Below are 26,986 nucleotides of genomic sequence, written 5' to 3' on the forward strand. Positions count from 1 at the left end.
CAAGATGTAGGTCAATGCTACCTTTTGGTTTCCAGTGGTATTTAATCCATGTTTGTAAAGCTTTTTCAGTGGGCCACACCCCCATGAATTTACAAATGATTGCATAAGTTTGCATGTGATCCCTATGCGACTGCATCGCTAGATCATTTAAAATGACTCTTGGAGTTGCTGTCGCCTTGGGTTTGCATGGTCCCATGTGAGTTTTGTCTTTAGTGCTTTGTTCCTTGATTCCTTCCTCATTTTCCAATACATCATTATGTTCCCTTGACTTAGTTCCCTCCTGTTCTTCTTCATTATTTCTATCCTTTCCATCTGGAGGCTCTCTGTCATTTTCCATTCGTTTTTTCCACTATTAGGCACAATCTGCTTAAAGGAGGGAGTGGAGCTCCTTCCTATGTGTCCTTTCATGGAGGTCTGTCTTAGCGGCAGTTCAAAGCCTTGGTTTTCTTCCTACTGCATTTCCCCCGCTCCTCTTGTTTCGTAGCAACTCCTCAATTCAGTGTTGTCTACTCAACAAGTATCACCCATGCACTTTTCAACCAATTTGATGACCACACAGGTTAAGGGGTCGCCCCTAACTTATTGGTGAGAGGTTGGCCTCATTTAATGCCTTGCGACCAATAAGCAGCCCAGAGGCTTGAATTTGTCTTCTATCCAACAAGTTAATGAGGTTCCATTGGAGGTCACAGTCGACGATTTGTTTTGTCTGCAAAAGTCAAATACTATGCCCACAACACAAATTTTGATTATTTTCAGGTCATGATGGTCTCAACTACAGTCTACTTGATGGGTATCTCTTGCGCGCTTTTCAACCAATCAGATGATCATGTAGGTTGGGGTGTCAGCCCCGACTTATTGTTCGGAGTTTGAACTCCTTTGATGTCGAGTGAATAACAAGAAACCCAAAGGCCAGACTTTGTCTTCTGGTCGATTAGTTAACAGGGTTTCATCGGAGGTCGGGGTTGGTGATTTGTTTTGTCTGTGAAAATCGAATACTATGCTCGCAATCCGACTTCTGATTATTTTTAGCTCACAATGGTCTCAACTGTATTTTACTAGATGGGTACTACGGACGTGATTTTAAACCAATCGGATGACGACACAGGTCAGGGGCTCAACCTCCTATGATGCCTAATGACCAATAAGGAGCTCGAAGGCCTGACTTTGTCTTATGGATGAATAGCACCAATACTTCAGGGGACTCCTCCCTTTACAGATTCTCTCTAGCCTAAGACAAGTGTTTGGCAAAAATACACAGCAAATGCTTAATGGCGCATGTTGATAATGTGATTTGCCATGTTTTTTAACTCAACAATCCAACTATAAGAAATATTCTTGCATTAGGTACAATATTGTCAATATGAAAAAGACATTAAGTAGTGACACTTCTATCATTACATGCTAGAGGAAATGTAGATATTAAATACTTTCCTGTCACTGAGAATGGTTAACACAATCAAAGCATCATGAATAGGAGGGCTTGAGTACATTGGTTGAATAACCAATTTCAACTGACTTTCAACTCTAGTTTCCACTATTGCACTCCTGCAAACCTAAAAGAACATCATTCAAATTATTTAAAATATATTAAACAAAATATCATTGTAACAATAAAGTTTTCACTTCAAGAAATTAATCTGAGGGTTGGATATTCAAGAATTGTGATATTCAAGCATATGACAAGTTCAAATAGTTTATTTCAACTGACACATACAATAATTTTACAAATAAAACTTATCCTTGAAACCATAAGGGTTTTGAGGTTATTTGTCCTTACAATACTAAGAGAACCCACACGCTCCTGATACAACCCTATATTCTTTGCATAACTCTAAGAAATAAAACACTCACCACCATGTCCTACAAACAAACGAATAGAGTATGCATCTGCATCAAATCTTGCACTGGAAAATCCTTGAATAAATTAAGTGAATGTTCATGCTTTATTGCACAATTTAAAGAAACCTTCAGTATACATAACGTATGGATGAAAAAAAGGTAAAAAAATATATCCTTTAATTTCACCATACATGATAGGGAAAATATCATATAGGAATGAAAGTTTCATTGTGTTGATATTAGCTAACCTGATAAGCACTATTAAAAAATGGAAGCAGACCTTTTGATCTTATTAATTGTCGAATTTCTTCTCATTGGTCTTGTGTAGGATCTATACTAGTGGGATTATGTGCGCATGGATGAAGCAGCACTATAGCTCTAATTGGAGCTACATTTAGATCTTCAAGCACTATTGTTTATAATACAGAAAGAAAAATGAAATATTGTCTACCAAGAAACCTTGTGTAATCATTTGATGCACAAACACAAGATACTTTCGAATTTCAAAACAAACACTTATTTTCCGTTATTTTGTTGGTTCCATGTTTAAATGGTGTAATGGTAGTTCAAGTTGAAGCATTCACTGCAAGGGTGAAAGGTTGGTGTTTATTCATTACAATTTGAATTGTTTTAATGGTTTCATAATCTTTTCAATCCTTAACCTCAATTTTTCCTTTCCCTTATTATTTATGTTTATGGGATTATTTCATACTTGCATTTTTATTTTCTTATGTCCAATGTCGTATTTTTTTCATGCGGAATCCATTTAGGAAACAAACCATGGGAGTAATAAAAGCAAGGTATATTATCTAACGTTGTTAAACAAACCCACATCTTCTGGGACAATAGTATTGAGACGTCTTCATACTCAATCCTCCAAGAGTAAATATCTTAGGATGATTACCCCATGTGGGTATTGGAATATAAAATAGATCCATATAACGTCAGATCTATCACGCGCCGAGAGGGATCAAATCCCTCGAGGTGAAAACATTATTTTTGGAGTGTATAATTTGAGGAAAGGGTTGCACCTCGAGGGATTCGATCCCTCTCAGTGCATGATAGATGCAGAGTTAGATGGATCTAGGCTAGATCCAATTGAGGGCAGCAATGTCATATTTTTAGATTATCATTATTCTGTGTATGTTTGAGATAAACTTCATACTTTGAAATTTACATTATGTTTTGTTTTCTTGACATGACCATATATTTTTGTTCTTTAATTTAGCCTCTGTTGTTGGCCTTGAATTTTTTGTATGTTTGTGTTTAGATGTTTTGAGTGACTTGTGTGTGTTTTTGTTTGGATGCTTTGAGTGGTTTGTGTGTTTATGTGTTTGGATTTTTATGGTAATGTTTGTGAATGGTATCATTTTTGTGTTATATTTATATATGTGTATGTAATTTTCTATTAGTAATTAATTGGTGATGAAGAAGGAAGAAAATCTTGTAAATAGCTTGTAGCAGCATTGATATTGCGGATCTATTTCATTTAATTTTAGGTATCACAGTTTTTGAAATCATAAACCATTCAAGTCTTTATCTCGAGCTATTGTAGTAAGCATCTTGCCTTTTCTCTCTTTCTCTCTAAGCTTAATATGTTGAATTACTATAACACAAAAATCAATGCACATTGTCAATAATTTTTTTGTGCTTACACTAAAATCAATCACACTATTAATCTAATCACTCTAAAATTAGCATACCATCATACCTCCAGTTATATCAAATCAGAAATAAGCATCTACACCGAAATCAATGCATCTAATCCAAGCAATGAAATATGATTAGAATAAATTTTCTACATTGAAATCAATGAATCTAATGTAGGCAATCAAATAGGATTAGAAATAAATATCTACATGGAAATCAATGCATCTAGTGCAAGAAATCAAATAGGATTAGAAATCACATTTACATTGAAATCAATGCAACTAGTGAAAACAATCAATGCATGCGTCTAATACTAAACACCACATATGTATTGAGGATTCCCGGGTTTTAGCCAAAATTGATCACTTCCATCATACGAATTTCAGAGAGGCTTTAGAAATTGAACCAGTGACCTATCACAAGGAGTGCCTTAACAGTGCACCCATTCACCATTAATCCAAAGCCCTATGGGCGTTTGTAATTACTATTTTCATTTTCATTTTACTTTGACTTTATAACGTTTCAAAAAAAAATAATTTTTATTTTTGACTTTCTAAAGGATCAATTGATAATTTTTGTTTCTCTGAAGCATCTCCACCTATATATATATATATTGTTAATTTTAGATCAGATACTCCACCTTTGCCCTCATGATGAACTATAGTGGAGGGTTCGAAATTTTGGCTCCAATAAATTATTTGATGTGATTTCTTCGGATAAATTTCTCTCTAAAACAATTAAATATCATTAGAAATCAACATCTACATTGAAATCAATGCATCTAGTGTAAGCAATCAAATAGGATTATAAACCACCATAAAAAATGAAATCAATGCATCTAGTGCAAACAATCAAATAGGCTTATAAATAACCATACACATTGAAATCAATGCCTTTAGTGCAAACAAACAAATAGAATTAGAAAACATCTACACTGAAATCAATGCATCTAGTGTAAACAATCAAATAAGATTATAAATCAACATCTACACTTAAACCAATGAATCTAGTGCAAGCAATCAAATATCATTAAAAATCAACATCTACACTAAAATAAATTCATTTAGTGCAAGTAATCAAATAATATTAGAAATCAGCCCTGTATGTTAAAATCAATGCAGCCAGTGTAACCAATATTCTTCCCTCTCTCTCTCCGCCATCGATAGTGATATCTCCCTCCATCTCTCCTTCTTTGTATCTCTATCTCACCCCCAAACATACACACATTATTTCCATCTCTCCCTTGTCACTTCCTCTCTCTCTCTCTCTCTCCACTTCTCTCTCTCTATGTCTTTCTTCTTCCCTCCCTCACTACCCTTTTGACGCCATATCTTTGGGCATCCCTCTTTCGTCTCCTCTCTCCCTTTGCCTCTCCTCCTCTCTCACATCCTTCCTATCTATCCCTTTCTATCCCCCATCTATCTCTCTCTCTCTCTCTTCCCTCCAACCCTATCACTTTCTCCCTCACTCTTTCCTTCTCTCTCTCCTCCTCTCCCCCGTGAATCTTTGTATCTTCCTCTCTCTCTCTCTCTATTAGCCTTCTCTACCTCTCTCACTCTTCTCCTTCTCTATCTCTTCATTCCTCCACTCCCCTCTAATTTAGTTTATCTCCTTCAATCCAAGCAATAAAATGGGATTAGAAATCACCATCTACATTGAAATCAATGAATTTAGTGAAAGAAATATTATTCCCTCTCTTCCCCTCCATCTATATCTATATCTCCCTCCATCACTTGTTATTTGTCTCTCTATGTCACCCCCACCAAACACACAAACTCTCTCTCTTTCCATATTTATCTATCTCTCCCTCTCTCTATCTCTCTCTTCTTCCCTCTCTTCACCTTCCATCTATATCTATATCTCCCTCTGCCCCTCTTTGGTATTTCTATATAACCCCCAAAAAATACACGCTCTTTCTCGATATCTATCTATCTCTCTCTCCCTCACTTTCTCTCTCTCTTCTGCTCTTCTCCCTCTCTAACCACTTCAATCTCCCTTTCCTCTTTCTCTCCTCTCTCACTCTCTCTCCATCTCCCTTATCACTCCCTCTCACTCTCTCCACCTTTCTCTCTATGTCTCTTTCTTCTCACCTTCCTTTCTCTCTCCCTTCCTCTCTCCTTCTCTCTCTCAAGTCATCACTCTCTTCCTTCCTCTCTTTCCCTTTCTCTCCCACCTCCCTCTATCTCTCCCCCTCAAATCTCTCTCTCTCTCTCTCTTTTCCTTCCAATCCTATCACTCTCTCCCCCCCTTCTCTCCATATCTCCTTCTTTGTCTCTCTATCTCACCCCAAGTATAAACATTCTCTCTCCATTACTTCCTTGTCACTCCTTCTCTCTCTCCACTTTTCTCTCCCTATGTCTTTCTTCTTCCCTCCCTTTCTCTCCTTCCAACTCGATCTCTCTATCCCTCCCTCTCTCCTCATTTCTCTCACTCCCTCTACCTCTCCACCTCTATCACTGTATGTCTTTGTTCTTCCCTCCCATATATATCTAGAGTTAATATATATCATTATAATATTACATTAAATCTAACATTGTACTAATTAAAAGTTATTAAGTTGAATAAAATTAATATTATAACATATTAATATTAATATTAGATTTAATAGTAATATTAATATGTTCAATATTAATAGTAGATTTAATAATGCGTTTTACATCACATAAAAAGAAAATTTATAATAAAACTACATCGAATGAATATTTTGGAATATTACAACTTTACATGGAAATATTTATGTGTATATATATATATATATATATATATATATATATATATATATATTTTTAATATATCCATAAGATATGGTTTTCCTTTTAAAGAATAATTTTACAAATAATTAATTAAAAGAAATATTAAAAGATTTTAGGGCAAGTTTTTGAATTTTTTTGTTGAATTAACCTTTTTATTTTGATTTACAAAATGGTAGTGACTTTAGTAAAAAGTAAAGATGTTTAAAATTTTACCTAATTTGGAATTTTAATGTGGTAAAATTTTTTGTTGAAGGTAAATTTATGATCCATTCAAATTCATCGTATATGATAAAAGAACTATTAAACCCGTGAGATAATTGTATTGAAATGTTTTCTATTCTAGTTATTATTATTTAGTGGAGAGATGAACATAAACATTATTTATATTTCTAATTCTTTATTTTTATGTTGGCGGGAATTACCTAAAATTTAACATTGAGCATAGACATACTTACACATCGGAGTCATACTGGAGCTCAGAATGCCTCTCTAAGCAATTATGAGGTACACAGATTCCAATAAACTTTATTAAGTGAAATGAGAAAATTTATCAACATGCCTATGAGATAAAAAATCATAGAATTGTTATTCACTTTCTGCATATCTCATAGGATAGAAGCGAGCTCAAAATTCCTTGACAAAACAACTTATTTGGCTATAATGCTTCACGAGAAACTCACCTCCAACCCTGAGTGAACCTGTTCGAGACGAGCATTGTGCAGTGGTAGCCCTTTTCTCCGCAATAGTAGGACTAGTGACACAAAAGATCATCAAATTACACTTCCAGATTTGTTTTTCAGAACGAAAAAGAATGATTTGTATTATATTGAGACAATATAAAGATAACAGATAGTACATCATAAAGCTCTTAAAAGCTGAAGAGGTCTGAATAAGAAAAAAAAAAACTAGATGAGATGTCCATCTAGGATGAAAGTGATCTGAGCTGTTACATAGCTAACATATACAAGACTTTTAACACAGCACATGATATTTTCTGAAGTATAAACTTGTTGCCGAGATAGTTCGACCATTCATAAACCATACATATTCGAGGAGATTAAACAAAAGGAAAAAATAACAGTGCATACTCGAAGAGTATCAAAAAGAGAATTAAGAACCAAGGATGGAGAAATCCTGGATGGAGAAGGATTTCTCGCATACTATTACCTCCATGTTCCAGGTACCTATTTTTGATAGACAACCTTCCTTTGATAAAATATCTTCTTGTTGGTTTTGGGATATATAAATGTGTTAAATGGTGTATCCTTTCACTATTCCCCATAGATACATGATTCTGTCCATCCATCCTGCAAGGTGTGGGCTTCTGGTGTGGCATTTTCCCATCACATGATGAACCATGATTTTGGATTCCCCAAAGATTGTAACAAACTGAATATCAAAAAAGATACAGAAGGCAAGAAGACCCCCTAGAGCCATTGCCTCAGCCATGCAGTTAGAGCCCTTTCCCCCATTCCATGAAATGAGATATTGGAGGTTCTCATCCATTATGATATGTACCCCGCAACCACAAGAGTTTTTCTAAGCAGCGCCATCAAAATACACTCTCGGGACCCTTGAGTGACTGTCTTCTTGCTCATTTCGATTGGAATTTTTCCGTTTGTGTTTCTTTGCCGGCAAGGAATCATAGATGGATACAATATTTTGTTGAATTGCCGTGAAAATCTCTTTTCTGGCTTTGAAAATTATGTTGTTTCTCCACTTCCATGTACACCACAGAACTATGATAATTATTGGTCTCCATGCATCTTTTTGTCCACTCCACCAGTCACAAGCTTCTTGCGTGGATGCATAATTCATGAGAGGGAAACCAAAAGAAACTGCCAGTTCATGCCATAATTGTAGAGTTTTTTGGCAGTGGAAGAACATGTGATAGTTGCTTTCCTCAGCTGATTTGCACATTAAGCAAAAGCCCGGCCCGTGCCAATTTCTTTTTTTTTCTAGATTTTCCCAAGACAGGTTTTTATTATGGTAGACCTACCATGAGAAATATGTTAATTTGGGGGGACATTCGGTCTTCCAAAAAATTGATGGAAAAATTGGGCTAGAATGTGTGGTCTTTAAACCAATCAAGTTTGTGTAAATGTCTTTTAACAAACCTGAGCACTTGCTGTTGGCACTTTCCAGATAAGAAAATCTTCTAGCATAGAACGATGTATTCCACAGCTTCTCAAGCCATCTCTGATTATGTTCCATTGCCTTGCCAAAGACTCAGACATTCCCAGATTGTCAGCCTCTTTCCAAAGAGGGATAGGGCCCTGCCATGCTGCTATGAGTTTATCCCATGTGAAAAAGCCTTTCCTATGGAAGAAATTTAGGAGTCTTTCAGGAAGACTTATCTTCTCTCGACCACACATGAAAGGGTCTATTCCAATGAGGATCCTGCTACCAGATTGGAAGTTCCATACCAAGTTCCTTAGAAAATAATGCTCGATCTTGCAGAAGCTTAGCCATGTAGCTGATCCATACATGGCTCTGATCCTCCCTAATCTGTACCAGTGTGCTATATCTTTGACGCCCATATATTTCTTCTTTATTGTGATGCTCCAAGGACCCTCTCCATAAATCCCTCACCACAGTGATTTGCACAAGAGTGCCTTGCCAAAAGTCCTCAAGTCCAATAGTCCCCATCCACTTGAATTCTTTGACATAGAGATATTTTCCGTTGTAGTAAGATGATATTTTCTCCGTTTTGATTTGCTGCCCCATATGAAGTTTGCAATTATCTTGTTCATTTTTTGGATGATACTTGTAGGGAGGAGGAATAAGTGTGCCCAGTATACAGCGAGTTGTGTTAATACTGCTTGTGTTAGAATAATTCTTCCTGCCAATGATAGGCACTTATATTCCCAAGCTAATATCTTTTTATAGTACCTGTCTATTATCCATTGCGAGTACACTTTAGAGTATCCCTTTTCTTTCAGCTGAAATCCCAGATATTTTAATCCATTCTTGATGGACCGCGTCTCTATCCCAAACAGCATAGATATCCAATCTACTGTTTCCATGTTGACATCATTATGGAAGAGGATGGATTTTGATTTGTTTATTTGAAGACCAGTAGCATTTTCCAATCTTTTTAGAATATCATGAAGACGAATCCAAGTGATTCTGCATAGCATTGCAAATATGAGCACATCATTTACAAATAAGTTATGCGAGATGTAGTTGTTTCTGCAAATTTTCATAGGTCGGCATCTATTTTCACTGACTGCTTTGCTAATATGAAGACTTAATGAATTCATTGCCAGGATAAACAAGAGAGGAGATAGGGGACAACCTTGACGCAGTCCTCTTCCTGCTAGAAAATAAGGGGAAGGAATCCCATTTATGATGAAAACATAGTTTACTTTCTCCACACATGCCATCAAGAAGTAATTTAGAATTTTTTTATAAATCATCCTATAATCTAGCGTTTATACCTTCCATCACTAAGAATCAACTTTACACTTAGTTTCTTGAACCCATAAGACGAGCTATGTGAAAATACTTCTTATATCGAGATCTGCATAAAACCATGGATTGATTTATAAAAGCTCAGCCTACAAACATGTTTAACTTCTAAGTGACTGTATACCTATTTTGAATTAAGAGCTCCTCTGCTAGTCTGACAACATTTCAGACAAGAGGTTTTCCTTCCTGGAATTAACAACGAAATGTTGATAAAAATTGACCTTCAATAGCTCAACATTAATGTTGGAAATTGAAATTATATTTATTAAAAATCCTTAATTGGTTTGGTAAAAAGGTCAGCAAGGCTAAAGAGTAAGGGCTTGAAACTGGCTCAGAAAAGAACATAGAAAAAACTCCGATAATACAGAAAATTTTAATAATATAACATCAATGGAGAAAACTCAGACTCTGGGAAAACTCAGCTAAACCACGAGTACTCAAATTTCACCCAGGGGTCTAGATAAACCCCACCAAGATTTGTAACACTGCTTCAAAACCAATCATATTTTACATTTATATAAAGATGTTATGAAAACTTAGCTGCAACGCAGGAGTATGACACTATGCAATACTCAATCTCCCATGATTGCAATAAAAAATTGAAATCATCTACCTTGAACGTGCTATAAAATTTCACAGGGCAGAGTTGAGGAGTCTAGCTCAAAAGTTGGTTGCGGGGAAGTCAACTTCAGTTGCGGCGAAGTCAACTTTAGTTGCAGGAAGGTAATTATTATGTTGCGGTAAATAAATCGCAACTACACAGAGGCTTAATAAAACACAAAACTCATTGATGACAAAACAGGGTAAAATAAAAAGGGTTGTGGTAAATCTACTTGTGAAAGATTAACACCATAACACAACAAGCCACGCTTTCTATTATATGTTAAAAGATAAGGAAGTACGTTCACTTGATAAGTGGACACTGTAGCTCCTAGTGAAAAAACACAAAAGACTTAGTGCGATTTACGCATGGGTCTGTAAAAATCCGTAAAATAGTTTTCACACGCCCACCAATATTTCTCCATGATTTTCTCCTCACTACCTCACAGGGTTTCACCCTCTCTCACTCTCCAAATTTCTCAACAACGTAAATGAATTTTACATCCATATTTATCTCAACATTCAAATTTGACATTAATACATGAAAGAGAAAATAATTAATACGAAACATGGGAGATTTTACATAGTAATTGGTTTTATGAACTTGCAGGTGTTGTGGAGTGTGGGCAACAGTTGCGGAGTGAATGCTTGCCCATACCTATTTACCAAAATTAATTAAATGCCTTAACTTCTTTGTTGTGTTGCGGAATGGTCAATGTTTTACTTCTGCTCTGACTTCAGTCCTTTCGCCTGCAAACAAAATCGTAACCGTGCAGTAGTTGACTAGGAAAGCATGGTGTTTGTCAGTGTGTTTAAGGCGGTGGTTGGGATTATTATTTCCAACACTCCCCCTTAATCATAAATACTGCCATTGGCAATTCCCAAACAATCTTTGAGATAAACAAAACTTTCACGTGCCAATGGTTTTGTGAAAATATCAGCAAATTGTTCTTGTGACCTATAGTGCTGCAACACAATTTCATCATTGTTAATCAACTCTATGATAAAATGATATTTAACATCAATATGCTTGGTCCTCTTGTGAAATACATAATTCTTTGACAATGCAATTGATGATGTGTTGTCGCAGAAAATAATTGTCGTTCTCTCTTGGTCATGGTGAAGATCCCTCAACATCCTTCTCATCCAAACTGCCTGACACATTTCCACTTGTTGAGCGACATATTCAGCTTCTGCTGTTGATAATGAAACTATCAGCTACTTCTTGGAAGCCCATGAAATGGCTTTGGAACCCAAATGAAAAACATATCCTGATGTGCTCTTTCTGTCATTGACACTTCCTAACCAATCACTGTCAGTGTAACCAACCAACCTGAAATCATTTGTTGCATTGTACCAAACGCCATACTGTTTTTTCCCATTGACATACCTTAGAATCCTTTTCACTACTTGTCAATGTGTCTCCTTGGGTGTCTCCATGAACCTCGACACCAAGCTCACTGCATACATTATATTTGGCCTAGTGGCAGTCAAATACCTCAAGCTGCCTATCATACTTTTGTATAAAGTCGGATTGACATTTCTATTGCAATCTTCTTTGCTCAACTTCAACCCCATGATAGTTGGAATCGGTGCGGGCTTGTTGTTTTTCATTTTAAACCTCTCCAAAATTTCTGCTACATACTTTGCTTGAGAGATGAAAATGTAATTTCCAGTTTGCCTTACTTTTATGCCCAAAAAATACCTTAACAACCCTAAGTCAGTCATTTCAAATTCACTCTTCATGACTTCTTTGAAATTAGTGATGAGGAAATCATCATTTCCTGTAAAAATTAAATCATCTACAAATACGACAACAAGAATCTTACCATCACTCTCTTTTCTGTAGAGGGTAGGCTCTCTGTCACATTTTTCGAAACCATTGTCCAACAAGTAGGCATCTATCCTATTGTACCATGCATGCGATTCTTGCTTCAGCCCATAAAGAGATTTCGTCAATTGATACACTTTGTATTATTTGCCTTCTACCTCATAACCAGGTAGTTGCACAACCTATACTTCCTCTTTCAGCACTCCATTCAAGAACATTGATTTTACGTCCATTTGATACTCTTTCCATTTATGTTGCGCAGAAATTGCCACAACTGTATGCACTATCTCCATCCTCGCAAATTGCACAAATGTCTCCGAATAATATCTTTTTGTGCCTTTCAATCTCTCCCTCAATGTCGCTTTTGGTCTTATATACCCACTTCACTCTAATGACTTGTTTTCCTTGTGGCAAGTCCACTAGCTCCCATGTGTCATTTTTTTCTATTGCCTTTATTTCTTCCTCCATTGTCACAAGCCATTTTTCTTCTTTGACTACATCTTCAAATTCGATTGGGTCATCCACATGACAAAAAAAAAGAAAATAATGAATTCATACTAATGCTGCTATCAACTTCTTCTTGCTCATAAATGTCATTTAAATTTCTAAATTTTGGTCTTCTTGTGCTTGTTGAAGATGAGCTTGACATGTCACTTGGTGTTGTGCTTTGCTGCATGCTTGGAGAAGCACTTGATTGACTATGTGACGCTGTCTTATTATTTGTTGACGGTGTTCCTTGATGTCTACTTTGTTGCGCTTGAATAGGTGTAGAGGGAGTCATTGTTGAGGAATTACTTGTTGTTGTGAATTCCTCTTTGTCCTCATGTGATATACATGCTTTGACATTGACTCTCTTCTCTAAAATTCCATCCCATGCTTCCTCTTCTATGAACTGCACATATTTTATGATTATGACCTTCTTGGTTGATGGATTGCAAAGCTTGTATGCCTGGATTCATTAATGTATCCAACAAATATACATTTCTCCCCCTTGCTGTCCAACTTCTTCCTCAACTCATTCGGGACATGTGCATATGCCACACATCCAAAGACTCTCATGTGACTGACACTATGATTTCCTCCACTGCATGCCTCTTCAGGAACCACGTTCTGGATGATTTTGGTTGGACATCTATTCAAGATATATGTTGCACATTCAACAACTTCAGCCGAATAATCATTTGGAGAATGTTTTTCCTTTAACATACTTGCCATTTTCATAATGGTCCTATTCTTCCTTTCTTCTACACCATTTTGTTGAGGTGTATATATTGTTGTAAATTACTTGTGAATTCCATGCTCCTTGCAAAATTGAAGGAAAACATTTGTGATCTATTCGCCACCTTTTTCAGCCATGAGGACTTTGATGTAGTGTCCACTTTTCTTCTCAACAAGAGCCTTGTACTGGCGAAAGAACTCAAACACTTCACTTTTTTGTTTTAGGAGATAGAACCATGTCTTTCTTGTGCAACCATCTATCAAGGTCAATAAGTAGTGGTTGCCACCAATTGATGGTGTTTACATTGGTCCACATAAATCTGAGTGGACAGTCTCCAAAGGTGCCTTTGCCCTTACTGACTTTCCTACTGGAAATATCTCTCTATGTTGCTTGCCCAAGATGCATCCTTCAGATAGGCTGTTCGGTTTTTCTATGAGTGGCAAACCCTTCACCATGCATTTCCTATTTAGCAAATTCAAACCTCCAAAGTTGAGATGTCCAAATATCAAATTCCATAACCAGTTTTCATCTTTGACTTCTTCTTGATAGTTCACATGTGTGATAGTTGCCTCTTTTCTTCCATCCTCTTGTGAGTTCATTGATAGTCGTGCTTGTGCACCTTCTTCCTTCAAAACTGATCCTTTATTTAGGGGAAACATTCTATTGTTTGTCATCTAAACCTTTGCAATCAGTTGTCTGCTTGGAGGCCTATCCAAAATTGTGCACTCATCATTTTTGAAGAAAACATTGTAGCCCTTTTTCAAGAGTTTTCTAATGCTTATGAGGTTATGATTTAGACCGGGGACAAAGTAAACATCTGAGATGTACTTCTTCTCCCCCTTCTTTGTTAGGATATTAACTCTTCCTTTTCCCATGAAAAAGACCTTGTTATCAGTCCCTAATGTCACTTCAGATTTCACACATTCATCTATATTGGAAAACATTTCTATGTTCCCTGACATGTGGTTGCTACACCATGAATTTAGATACCATATATCACTTTGTTTTTCTTGTGCAACATTACAAGCTAAAAACATGCTATCATGGTTCTCATAATATTTTGTGAAATTTACACTTGATTTGTTACTAATGTCATATTGGTTCTTTTTACATTCATTTTCATAATGACCATACTTCTTACAGTAATGACATTGGACTTGAGATTTATCATACCTCTGACCTTGTGCTTGATTTTGGTTTGGGCCTTGACTTGGATTTTGATTGCTTCCCCTTCCACTTGAGCTTGAAGGGCTACTTCTTCCACCTCTGTGTGGGCTTCTTCCTCTTCCTCTAGCATATGATCTTCTTCTGCCTCGACCTTGACCAAAGGAAACTTGTGTCTTGAAGGTATGCTCCAATGAAGAGCTTGTTGCTTTATTCAGTCTATGTTCATGATAAATCAGTGATGCATGAAGCTCATCCACTGAGAAATGTTGGAGATCCTTTGTCTCTCCTATGGCCACACCAATGGCATCAAACCTTGCTCGCAAACTTCTCAAAACTTTCTCAACTCTTCTTCTCTCTTCACGTGCCTGACTGTTATAGACATTTTTGGGCACTGCAACCCCAAGCATAAAATGTCCATAAACCAAGGGCTCCTAAGTCCCTAAAATTTTTGTTCTAACGCCTAAAGGAACAAGGTCAACTGATTACAGCTTCTCCCAGAAGTTCTCCATGAAAAACCACTCAGAACTGATCAAAACAGGATCATTTCACCTGCTCCATAGGCAAAGTGCGTTTCATCTCACCTAAGTACACTCTGTGGGTGCATTGCATTTCAAAAAGCCCTTCTATGGGGTATGATGGGCGAGAAGTGACAAATGGCAGTGTCAATCCGCGAGGTGGAGAGGCATGGAATCTTCCAGAAACTTCTCCTGTGACACTTGCCTGTCTGAATTCGACCAAGGATGAGTAAGAGATCATCAATCTCCAAGTGGAAGCAAGAACTATCAAGAGGGAAGACACTAATCAAATCACAAGCTGACTCATCTCCCTTACATATATCTATATATGGATCCCTCATCCCAGAGATCCAGAGGCTAGAATTTTGTATCTTGTAAGGAATTGCTGTTGGTTTTTTTAGGCAACATCATAGTGTTGGGTGATCTAAGCTTTGCATGAGGTGAAGAAGGGCTTACTTGCTGAGAGGATGATGCTGGGTCAGAACAACTGGTTGTAACTCTCTTGGCTCTTTCTTGATTATCAATAAAAGCTATTCAAGTTTTCCTCCATACTCTTGTGTCGTTTATGTTTTATGTATTTGTATGGTCAATTTACATCTGATCCTAGATTGTTTATGATAATAGATCAATGTTCTTATATAGTGTTATGCTACTTTGATTCTACAGGTACTTTGTGAAGCTGGGTGTACAAGGAAGCAAGTAGCAAAGGACTATCAGAAGAGAGAGGAATCGAATTAGGAGCCAAGCGCAAGATAGAGGTTGGTCTCCTTTATTCTTCTCTCATCTATCTTTGATAAAGGAAAAATGAAAGTAGCTTTACTTTGTTTGTTTCTAAGGTAGCTACCACACGTTAGTGGGATTAGCAGTTCCGCATAGACACTTTTCCCTGTAACACTGACCATGAGCCCTGATATGAGTAACCAACTCGACTACATGTGTAAAAAATGAGCCTACATTCTCAGACACTTTAATACAAAGTGTCTCAAAATCTCTTCTCAACATTTGTAGTTTTGTTGTCTTGACTTTTGCCATTCTTTGGTAGGTTGTCTTGATGGTGTCCCATGCTTTCTCAGACTTCGTTGCTACTACAACCCTTGGGAAAATACTTTCATGAACTACTTGAAAAATATAGAACAGGGCTTTTGAATCTTTCTTCCTGTTGTCCTTCAACAAATCCCTTTCTTCTTGAGACAACACATTGTATGCTGCTGCATCTACTGGTTCTTGAAAACCATTCTCCACCAAATCTCATATGTCTTGAGATGAAAAGAGGGCATTCATTCTAATAGCCCAATAGTCATAATTTTTTTCCATTAAACTGAGTTATCTGAGGATTAGTCAAGTTTGTACTTATGTTTCCATTTCTGAGTGAAAGAAAAAAAACTTTCTACCTACTCGTAAATACACTTCAAAAATTATTCTCTCAAAACAATTTTTTCACTGCTAGTACAAACACTTGTTTTTACATGTAAAAGCACATGCTTTTACTCTAACAGAGTTTAATTCGCTCTAATACCATGTTAGAAAAGTGGAGTCTAGCACAAAATTCAGTTGGGGCGAAGTCAACTTCATGTCTTATGTTGCGGCAAAGAAATCACAACTACAATGAGCCTTAATAAAACACAGAACTCATTCACAACAAAACAAAGTAAAAGAAAAAAGGTTGCAATAAATCTACTTGTGAAAGATTAATATCATAACACAACAAGCCACACTTTATATTATATGTTAAAACATAAGGAAATACAGTCACGTGATAAATGGAGGCTAGAGTTTCAAGTGAAAAAGTACAAAAGACTTATTGTCATTTACGCATCATTGGGTCGCTGAGTAAATGTCTAAACTCCGTAAAACCGTTTTAACTTGCCCACCAATATTTCCTCTATGATTTTGCATCATTGGGTTGCTGAGTAAATGTCTAAACTCTGTAAAACCGTTTTCACTTGCCCACCAATATTTCCTCTATGATTTTCTCCTCGCTACCTCGGATACTTTCACCCTCTTTGGCTCTCTAACTTGCCTAACAACAGAAATGACTTCTAAATCCATATTTATCTCAACAGAAAAATTTGACATTAATACATGAAAAAGCAAATAATTAATACTCAGCATGAGCGATTTTACATAGTAATCGGTTTTTTGAACTTATTGGCATTGTGGAGTGTAGGAAACTCTCGCGGAGTGAATTCTTGCCCATATCTATTTACCAAAATTCATTAAATGCCTTAACTTCTCTTTGTGTTGTGGAATAATCAGCAATGTACTTCTGCTCTCACTTCAATCCTTTCGCCTACAAACAAAATTACAACCATGCAATGCTTGAGTGGAGTGTGTTTAACACTATGGTTGGGATTATTATTTCCAATAGAACATGCATTATGATCATGAATAGTTACTTGATTTGAAAAAATGTGTAATTCTTGAAATCAAATCAAACTTAACACTATGTAAAGACCCTAAATAAAAATATGATACCATGTAACAACTGGAATCATCTTTGATTCATGAAGGTAATGTAATAAACGAATATGTGATTAACAGTAAAAATCAGAGATAGTTGTGCAATTTTCCCTTGGCACCTCGAGTTGTTCCTCATAGCAAAACAATCTGTCTGATTTCTTTATTTGCTTTCCAACGGGAATGTAAAAGTTTTGACGATTTTAGGGATTTCCTAGTGCTTTGCAAAATCACTACTACCAACCCACCAGATTCCACATTAGGGATTTCCTAGTGCTTTGCAAAATCACTACTACCAACCCACCAGATTCCACATTAGAACAACTTCTCTAAAATCCATACTAGGAACATAGATTACGCCTCCCTCTCATCTTTCATTGTTTATTCTTATTCAAAATCAAACTCTGAGTTGATCCCTCTAATAACAAATCCAGGGTTGATATACACCCTGTCCCAGCGGTCGATATCAAAAGGATTGTCGCCCTGGTAATGCAAATGGGCTAGGTGGAACAAAGGACCAGGCGATAAACCAAATCATTTGGAGCAGAGATGGAGAAACCACCACGTTACCACTGGCAAGAGCAAAAGCACCACATACAAGATCATTTATACTCATAGAAATCGCGGACGTCCATCACACACGCTCAGACAATCATATTCACTCAAAAATCAATCTGGTTCGTTGATTAAAAAAAATATAATTCTTGCAGCCCTCATCCACTCGAGGTTCAAATCAGAGCGTCTATCGGCGAGTTAAAAAGTGAAAAATTATATATATATATATATATATATATATATATATATATATATATATATATTAAATTAAAATTTGCTGTAGTTTAAGATGCTATTTTTTTTCAAAATTTTCGTGCGAATTTCCTTCAATTTTATGTTTTAGTAATGTAATTTAAAGAGATTTAAGAGCTTATCAGAGTCTTGTTATATACTCAAAACGCTCTAAAATATAGCTACTGTGGCTTTAGAATTCTCAAATTCAACATTTTCATCACATAAATAATCTTCAAACAATTTATCAGATTCTTGAATTTTTTTATATACTCAAAAATCAAATGATTTAAATTCACAATTCACAGTTTTAGTAAAAATTGTTATATTTTTAGGAAAAAATATTTAATAATTATACATGCACTTACATTTTTTTCTTGTTTTTATCACAATTTAGTTGTCAAATTAGGAGTGGGGACAACTATCATTGACTCCTATCCACTAATTCAGATTAATTAATGATTATTATTCAAGGAAAATCATGCCACCTAGAATTACCTCATGATGGTCCATAAAAGCGCATCTTTTCACTTTGTTTCATGAGCTCTTAGCCAACCAAAGATAATTTTATGACATACACTAGACCCAAAGCCTTAAATATTTTATAAGTAAATTATATTAAATAAATATGTAAAAATATTTTTACATATCAATCAATTCTGTGCAAAATATATTTATTTTATGATAAAGGTTATGATGAACATACTCTTTTAGACTGAATATGAATTACTTGATTTGTTTTGGAAATTGAAAAAACAATTCTAAGATCACCATAACATTGTTGCGTTAAAAGATTAAAAATGGTAACAGTGAGAAGTACTTTTGATGTTTGATATTTGGGGTAATCACCTCCTCATAATACTTCAATTTCCTTTATATTTCTAATTTTGTATCATATATACCAGAATACATAAATTTTAATTGAATAATATTTTTAATATTATTCTTTTTTGAAATGATTTCTTCTTTTATCCCTAAATTGTTTAGTTAAAATTTGGTATCCTTGTGTTATCCCTGTATGAAGAAAAAGTAGTTTTCACCCATATTTAAAGTAATCTTAAGTAACCTATAGTCTTCAATGTTGTATAAAGGCTTCTTAGCCCTTAGTTATATGGAATGATTGAAAACTGAATGTTCTAACTCGAGTAGATGATAATAAATATAGATGTTTTTTTCAAAATCTAATAATGGAAACCACTGAAAACCACATTATATCATTGCAATAATCAAAATTACCATAACTTAATGAAAGAAAATGGTAACAATCATGAGAAATTTAAAAAAATAAAGAAAATATGAAATATAACATGTTTACACAAATGACCCCATTAAAAACGCTTAAATTATATATTTCTTTTACATCATCTTCCCAATATACATTGGTGAAACCGTCCATGGTTAGAGTACCAAGAATGTTGAGTATGGATGAGAGCTATGAATAAGTTCACTTTCTCTAATGCATTAGAATTTGAATATTTCATTGTAAGGTATTGGTGTGTTTTATATAGCGGTGTTTTTGATAGGCTCAAGAAATAACATATTTTCTTTATTTTTAACCCCTTTCTATTAACATAGACATTGTATTAATTCATTATTGCGTGAGAATTAGGCTTAATGTGTTACCATTATATTTATTTAATATTTTAATATTTTGTGTGAATTTATGATTTTTTTTTTTTTTTTTTTTTTTTTTTTTTTTTTTTTTTCGAAGGTGGCAAAACCTATCAAACTCAGGTGTCAAACCAACAGTGAGGACAGCCATCTCTGGCTGCTATCCGCGAATGTCGGTTTGACTCATCACCGTTATCAAGGAAAACCATGCCACCTGTAATAACCCGCTGGTGGTCCGTAAGGGAGCAGGCTTTCACTCCTGCCAGATGCCTCTGGGTCTTGGGCCGTTAACCTGTTTCCTTACGTCCGAGGAAGACGAGCTCTTAGCCAAGCAGAAGCAGTTTTACGGCATACTCCAGGCCGATATAAACATTATAAAAAGACAATGTTTGTATTAATTTTGATTTAATGTGCAAAAACAATGTGCTAAATAGATTGTTGTGCAACTTGTAATGTTTCCATAGAGTATATTTTGGTTTGATTTATTACAACACTCAATTTGTAGTTGCAGAAACAAAAATTTTCATTGCTGCAACACAATCATTATCACATAGTTGTTGTGACACAATTATTGTCTCATAGAAACTACAACACTATAGCTTTGAGCCAACACCAGAATTATGACCCATTGGGACCTTAAGCCATCAAAACCATGAGTTAACACTAGAACCATGAGCTATTGGAACCTTGATCCATCGGAACCATGAGCTACGCTATTATATATTTTTCACTGCTCTACATGAAAATTACAGATCTATGCAACAAAAATATTAATCTAATCAAATAAAAGATATGAAGAAAATTTTGCAATGCTAAGACAAAATATTAGTTTGTGTGGTTAACCAAGAATCTTGAAATTCTTAGATAAAAGATCTTCTAGTTATTTATTATTCTGTAACTATTATGAAAAAAATCATAGAATCATTCATTGATTTCTATTTGTTAGTAAAGATAGATAAAAATCAGATTTGAAATAAAAGAAGGAGTTGTAGCTCACAGGTGAGTACTGCACCTCGAGACTGCACTCAAACAAAGAAGAGACTCTCTCTTTGTTCACTCTCAATTACATCAAATGAATATTACAATATTAAATACATCACTAGAAATCAGGTAGTTGTAAACAAACTCCTAAATTGTAGGAACAAATCCTAAACTAAGGAGATACGTTACAACTATGTAACCATTTCTCCATTAATACAAAATAATATTGATTATTTTTAACTCCCCCCCTTAATGGAGAATGGGTTATCCTGAACTCCTAGCATCCATTTTTCACAAAACCTTGAGGCTGTACTAAATAAATTTCTTCCTTTAAGTCACCATTCAGAAATGCAGACTTAACATCTAGCTGGTGTAGCTGCCATTTATGTTTTGTTGCTAAAGAAATTAGCATTCTAATTGTGTTTAATTTGGCTGCAAGAGCAAAGGTGTCATCGAAATCTACTCCTTCTTGTTGTGAGTAACCCTTTGCTACCAGTCTAGCTTTAAATTTTTCTATACTCCCATCTGCATTTATTTTTGGTTTATACAGCCACTTACATCCTATGGTGGTTTTACCTTTAGGAAACTCAACTAAATCCCAAGTATGGTTTCTGTATATTGATTCAATTTCCTCATGCATTGCAGCCCTCCATGCATCAAATTTGCTTGCTTCTTCATAATTTGCAGGTTCTACAATGTTTAATATTTTAGACATTAAAGCATAGTCTCTCAATTTAGCAGGTAGTCGAGTCTTTCTACCTGATCTCCTAGGTAGGGGACTTACCTCAACTCTATCTATTTCAGCACTTTCTGGGCTTGCATCATCATTTATTACATTATCTGCTACTTCTTCTTCTTGTTTCTGCTCCTGCTCTTCATCTTCCTCACTGTTTACTTCTATTAGCAATGGAATGTGGCTATCACTGTTAGAATCCTCCTTTCCTTCTTCAACCTGTTCATGAAAAATAACATCTCTGCTTGCAAAAACCTTGTGAGTCACAGGATTATATAACTTGTATGCCTTGAACTCAGTGCCATATCCAACAAATATACATTTCAGGGCTTTGGGGTCTAACTTCTTCCTATCTGCCTTAGGTATATGAGCATAAGCTTTTGACCCAAATATTCTTAAATGACTAACTGCTGGCTTGAGTCCAAACAATGCTTCAAAAGGGGTTTTGAAGCCTAGACATTTAGTAGGACTCCTATTCTTTAAATATACAGCAGTGTTAATAGCTTTTGCCCAAAGACCATTTGATAGACCCTTACCTTGAAGCATACTTCTTGCGCACTCCACAAGAGTTCTGTTCTTCCATTCTGCTACTCCATTCTGCTGTGGAGTGTGTGGCACTGTAAATTGCTGCACAATCCCATGATGCTTGCAGAAATTCATGAACTCTCCAAACCTGTATTCTCCCCCTTGATCTGAGCAGAGAATTTTTATCCTTTTTCCTGTCTGGTTCTTTATCATAGATTTAAACTCTTTAAATTAGTGAAAGGCTTGACTCTTTTTACTTAGAAAGTACACCCATGAAAATCTAGTGCAATCATCTGTAAATAACAGAAAGTAATATGCTCCTCCTAAAGACCTAGTTTGCATAGGTCCACAAATGTCTGTATGCACCAGTTCTAAGATGTCTCTTTCCTTTCCGTTAACATGCAAAGGGAACTCTTCTCTATGCATTTTCCCTAATGCACATCCATCACATTCCAGCTTAACATTATGAAAAACAGGGAGTCCATCGACCATACCTTTCTTCTGAAGTAAGATGAGGTCTTGCAAATTGAGATGGCCGAATCTCTGATGCCAGAGATTTTCGACTGTTGATCCAGTTGCAACCATTTCTTGTCGTGGCATACTCTTTGCATCTAATCTGTACAAGCTCCCCACCCGCACTCCTGTTGCAATTGTTTCCATCTGGCTATCCTTAATGACACAATTATTCTTAAAGAATTGAAATTGCATGTCTTGGTCAGTAATCATTGAGACAGAGACCAAATTTTTCTTAATTCCTGGAACATATAATACATTTTTAAGATGTCTAATGTCACCACTAGGTAGCTTCATAGGAATGTCTCCATATCCTTTGATCTCATACCCACTATCATCTCCTAGATAAATTTTCGATCCACATGCATTTTCTTCAAGAAATTCAAAACAGTCCCTCTTACCAGTCATATGTGAGGATGCGCCAGAGTCGACATACCATATGTCGTCCTCATCTCCCTTTGAAGTTGAAAGAGCACAATCAGCTGTAAATAGTTGAAGTTTGTGGTTGTGGTCCTCCTCTTCCCCAACAAAACAACCCTGATGTTTTCTATGTTTGCTTCTTCGTTCATCTGCCTGCCTCTTATAGCATTCTTTAATCTGATGACCAGGTTTTCCACAGTAAAAACATTTCTTAACATAATTATCAGTCATACCTTTAAATGATCTCTTTAGAAATGTGTTGGCTCCTTTTTGCTGCTGCTGCTGTTGCGGTTGCTGGTGCTGCTTCCCTCTGTATTGTCTCCTTTTTGCTATCAGAGCAAGGTCATTGCTCTGAGTTTTTAAATTCTGTCGTCGCTCCTCCTCCTGGAGCAGAATCGATGTTAGCTCGTCAAATGAAGGGACTTTCTCCCTTGCTGACAGCCTTGTGATGAATGTCTGGTATTCATCAGTCATTCTATTTAATGTGAGCGTGACCAGATCTGAGTCGGATACCTTCTCTCCGATAGCTCCCAATTTTTCACTCAGGTCCTTAACTCTGGCCATGAATCCAGCAACGGACTCATTCTCCTCCATCTTCAATGCAAACAGCTTGCCTTTGAGTGCCAGAACACGATTTGTATTCTATGTCTCGTACAAGTTCTTGATCGTTGTCCATATATCAACGGTCGACTTGGAATCTCTGATATGTGGGATAATATTGTCCTTAACGGACATCTTTAGTATAGCTTTTGCTTTCATTTCTCTTTTATCCCAGTCTTGTTCTTGTGTCACTGTTCCAGATCTCTGCTCATCTCCCATGATGATCGACCATGCATTTATACTTTCTAGCAAAGTTTACATTTTGAACTTCCAGTTGGAGAAATTCATTCCACCGAGTTTGCCAGACTCGTGGGGATATGATTCTATACTGTTATTCATTTCTATCCAACTGAATAGTTCAATCGGCCACCACCGGGCAAGTCCGATCTGCTGCCACCGAACAGATCAGGAACTTCAACGTGCCACCACCGAGGAAGTCCGATCTTCTACCACCGAACAGATCATGAACTTCAATGTGCCACTACCAGGCAAATCCGATCTCCTGCCACCGAACAGATCATAGAGCTCTAATTCGCCACCACCGGGCAGGTCCGATCTGCTACCACCGAGCGGATCAAGGAACCCCAATTCGCCGCCACCGGGCAAATCAAATCTGCTACCACTGAGCAGAAATTTCCACGTGCCACCACCAGGCAAGGCTGATCTGCAAAAAATTGCAGATTTCTCAAAGAGAAAGAGGTTGGCGCTTCTTTCTAGTCAAAGGCACTACTCAATAGCTAAAAATCTACGCCAGGGAAAAATCCATGTGTGTCACGTTTTCTGGCGTGGTTATCAGCTAAAAATCCACGCCAATGGAGCTTTCTGGCGCACTGGCGCGATTATCTCCGTCGAATCCACGCCAATGGCGCAACTGTTCCTTAAAAACCCGCGCCCGCTCGTGCTTCAGCTCTTCTATGGCGCGACTGTGCGCGAAAAAACCTATGCCAACCCTTTCTTCGGCTCACAGATGATCAGTCATCTGAGACCCTTCGCTCCAGGTGTTACTGCAGTCCACCTGATCTTACAGATACTCCTAGCATGCTCTACTGCCACTACAGCTATGTAATTATGTTGGCATTTTGGCACAGGTGTGGCGCTACGATCCAGGTGTTGTCCTTGATGGCAACTTTCTTTGATGACAGATCTCAGTTCAGACTACAAGTATGAAGAGAAATTTCATATACGCAGGTTCATTAAGCCCAAGTTGCGTATACACGCAGGTCCTCTATACACTACGTCGCGGATACGCTGGTTAGCTATATACGAAGTCGCGTATACACGCAGCTACATGAACAGAAAAGTGCGTACATGTCGAGAAGCTTCCCTTTGGTCCGTGGTAGTTAGTCCTCGATACTTTAACCTATGTCTTTGGACCAAAGTATCTCGACAGACGTGTTGATCCCTAGTTTTGAAATTGATGGTATTGGATTTCTATGGTTTTGGCCCTTGGTATTGAGCAAGGCCTAAGGCTATATAAGGAGAAGAAGATCATTAGGCAAGTACAACTGAAAAAGTCTTGAATATCTGATAAAGAAAGAGATCTTGTATGCAGGTTCTGGGTTGCTTGATCTAAGCTAAGGAGAGATCACACCGGTTGACGGAAGACTAGACCTAAGGATAGATCGGGATCAAATGGTTTGAAATTAACTATCGGTATATGGTTGATTACGCATATCTTTAGATCTGCATACTGACGTAATGTTATGTTCTGAAGTATAACTAATGTCTGGTACAGCTGCAAGTTATGAGAAATTATTTTTAGATCTGTACGCAGGTTGTATTTGGTAAAAGCACATATATACGCGGGTTGGTTTCATTGAAGTAGCGTATATATTTTTGAAGCTTAATTTTTGGGGTTGCAGTTGGGTCTGACTTTTATTTCAGAGGGTCTGTAGTCTGCTCTGTGTTCTGGTGACTGGGTGTTGACAGGGTTTCAGTGGTTCAGTGATTCAAAGATTGATGATTCTAGTATTGGTTGTTTTGAGCTTCAATGACTTGTGAATGAATTGTGGTCTTCAGATTGTAATGTTGTGCTTTAGGAGTATCCAGTCTGAAAATTGATGAAAAGTGGTACCTGAAGGAAAGAAGATTGTAGGGCAGCACCTACGTACTAGTATCTTAGCTAGTACAAGAGCAAAGGGGGTTGGAGCTCCCATCCAAGAGAGTTTGGAGAAGGAGAGAAGGTTGTAGCCTTCTGCAGGTTGTAGCCTGCGTACTGGTATAAGGCTGCACCAGTACAAAAGATTGTAAACTGAAGTTTCTTATTAAAGAAAGATAGAGATGACTTGCAGCAGGTGGTTTTCACCCACATTGGGTTTCCACCTTATATCATGGTGTTCATGTGTGTGGCTTTTGTGTGATGATCTGTTCTGTTATACTGCATATATTTATCTGTAATATGGTTAATAATGTTCTGATGCTGAAGATAAACTAACTGAATCATAAGATTTCTGGTTATACGCTGGTTTCTTTAGATACAGTAGCGTGTACACGCTGGTTCACTTAACTGAAGTAGCGTATATGTTTCTGAGTATTGAAAAAGTTTTATTGATCTGATAATACTGATTCACCCCCCCTCTCAGTATTATTTCCAACAATTGGTATCAGAGCAGGTCCTTCAGAGAAGCTTGATCGCTTGAAGGTAGATCGTTCATCATGAGCAACTACGAAAGAGAAGCATCAATCAGGCCACCGGTTTTTGATGGGACAAACTTCAATTATTGGAAGGTAAGAGTTACTGCCTATCTTCAATCTCTTGGTATAGAAGTTTGGGACATCGTAGAGACAGGCTACACTTTTCCTTCAACTACTCCTACAGATGCAGCCGAGAAAAAGAAGTATGAAACAAATGCGAAAGCAGTCAGTACCCTATTAGGATGTATATCCCAATCGGAATTCATGAAGGTAATGCATTATAAATCCGCAAAAGAAATATGGGACAAAATTGTCACGAGCTATGAAGGAGACGAACAGGTAAAGCGTGCTAAACTTCAAACTCTTAGGATTAAGTATGAGACTCTCAGAATGTATAATGATGAAAGTGTGGCTAACTATTTCCTTAGGGTAGATGAGATTGTTAATTGCATGAAAAACTTGGGTGAAGAAATAAAAGAGGCTATTGTGGTTGAAAAGGTTTTGAGATCATTGTCCCCCAAATTTGAATCTAAAGGGTCTGCAATAGAAGAAAAAGAAAATCTACGGATTCTTAATATGTCTCAGCTTCACGGAATTCTAACTGCTTATGAAATGAGAAAAGGAGGTCCATCAGATAGAAGAGAAGCTGCTTTCAAGGCTTCAGGCAAAGAAGATTATTAT

General features: G+C 36.6%; 1 pseudogene; it reads right to left on the reverse strand.

Moving 5' to 3' along the window:
• Nucleotides 1-1,265: 1,265 nt before the first annotated feature.
• LOC149173078 (aspartate aminotransferase, cytoplasmic-like) lies at nucleotides 1,266-23,665 on the reverse strand (annotated as a pseudogene).
• Nucleotides 23,666-26,986: the final 3,321 nt, after the last annotated feature.

Source organism: Pinus tabuliformis, chromosome 4_2 (genome assembly GCF_031772625.1).
Source record: "Pinus tabuliformis cultivar Carrire ecotype Pingquan chromosome 4_2, CPIR1, whole genome shotgun sequence".
Classification (NCBI taxonomy): Eukaryota; Viridiplantae; Streptophyta; class Pinopsida; order Pinales; family Pinaceae; genus Pinus; species Pinus tabuliformis.